Source organism: Rhagoletis pomonella, unplaced genomic scaffold (genome assembly GCF_013731165.1).
Source record: "Rhagoletis pomonella isolate Grant_MI unplaced genomic scaffold, Rhpom_1.0 Rhpom_scaffold_00003, whole genome shotgun sequence".
Lineage (NCBI taxonomy): Eukaryota > Metazoa > Arthropoda > Insecta > Diptera > Tephritidae > Rhagoletis > Rhagoletis pomonella.
This window is the reverse complement of record NW_023458557.1, coordinates 24,214,671-24,216,542: the sequence shown is the minus strand read 5'-3', so window position 1 is coordinate 24,216,542 and position 1,872 is coordinate 24,214,671.

Below are 1,872 nucleotides of genomic sequence, written 5' to 3'. Positions count from 1 at the left end.
TTTTATATAAAATCGCGCGATTTTATATAAAACACCCAGTAACCATATTTTAATATAGTTCCATATATATATGTATGGCAGCACTGGCATTTCACTTCAATTGGTGTACAAAGCAAAAGGTGAGGTTATTTTTTGCAAATTTAAATGCGAATTACTTTAAAACTATAAGCCTCCGGAGGGTGGGGTCTTCAGATTTAGAATCTGAAAAAGCTCCTCTATACTCCCTAATATTTTTTTTTTTCAAAGCCTGGATCTGTTTTGGAAAATTTTCCCGGTTGCGCGCTTTAAAACTTTACATACACCCCCTTTAGAGGGGGTACTAATATTATTAACCATTTAAAAGTTATGAACAAAAAACTTTTGTTAAATTTCGTTGTTTTCTATGGGCAATTACACCGACAAAGATTCACTAAATCACCTGTTCTCACTTTTTAAACACTATTAAAATATATAATTTAACTTATTTATTAAAGAAACACATAGTTTTATCAACCTAAGATAGATTATTTTGTTATTAAAAAGAAGTTGACAATCTTTGCGAGCCGAAACGCGAGATTCCAAAATAGCTATAGTGCTGCCACTGTATTAGTATTTCGTAATAATTCACTTTTCCTTATGAGATGTGTGCACTGTTCAATGCTTTTCGGTATCTTCTTTCGTTTAATATATATATAAATCGCGCGATTTTTTATCAAAAATTTTCATTATATATCGAAGTATTGATTTTTATGGAAAAAGCGGGTACGGTTTAGTAAGTGGCCCACCTATTTCGGGGTATTGCGTCCAAAGGGGTGACCCGATCCAAAAAAAAATTGCACACACTTGTAGCCAAGGGTCTACCCATTACTTTAACATCCACTATTGTAATTTTTGGTCACTAATTTATTTACAAATTGGGTTTGAAATAGGGTGGGCTTTACTAGTCAGCCGCACCTTGTGTTTTAAGAAAACCAGGTGGAATTAACAAATGAAACTTGGTCAGGATGTTAAGGGAGGTATTCTCTAAAACATGTATAACTAAAAAATATAAATAATATCATTGTTTATAAGTTATTTGTTGTTAAAATTTCTTAAGTCGTTCCACTTGGTTTCCTTAACAAAAAAGCATTTGTGCATACTTTTATATATATAAATGCACATAACACTGTACTTAATACTTTACACACTTTTCTTTTATTTTATCTTGTATATAAATCACTTTAATTAAACTTTTATCGACTTGTAAATTACATTGAATTTCACGCTTATTTATAATAACACATGGTTGCAAACTGACACATAACATGTGTTGCCATATTGTACAAAACAATACATACAAAGTAGGCAATGATTAAAAAGGAATACAGGGGAAATCAATACAAAAGAAAATGTTCAGCTCCTTTTCTTCGCAAAACAGAAAGGAGAATTCTATTGCCTGAGGGTTATAATCCCTAAGTGCGGCCGAGGGCCGCCTACGCAGAAAGGTGTTCTCTGCAAAAGGTGTTCAGCTCCTTTTCTTCGCAAAACAGAAAGGACAATTCTACTGCCTGAGGTTTATAATCCCTAAGTGCGGCCGAAGGCCGCCTACGCAGAAAGGTGTTCTCTGCAAAAAGTGTTCAGCTCCTTTTCTTCGCAAAACAGAAAGGAGAGTTCTACTGCCTGAGGGTTATAATCCCTAAGTGCGGCCGAAGGCCGCCTACGCAGAAAGGTGTGCTCTGCAAAAGGTGTTCAGCTCCTTTTCTTCGCAAAACAGAAAGGAGAATTCTACTGCCTGAGGGATACCCCTAAGTGCGGCCGAAGGCCGCCTACGCATAAAGGTGTTCACCTCCTTTTCTTCGCAAAACAAAAAGGAGAATTCTACTGCCTGAGGGTTATAATCCCTAAGTGCGGCCG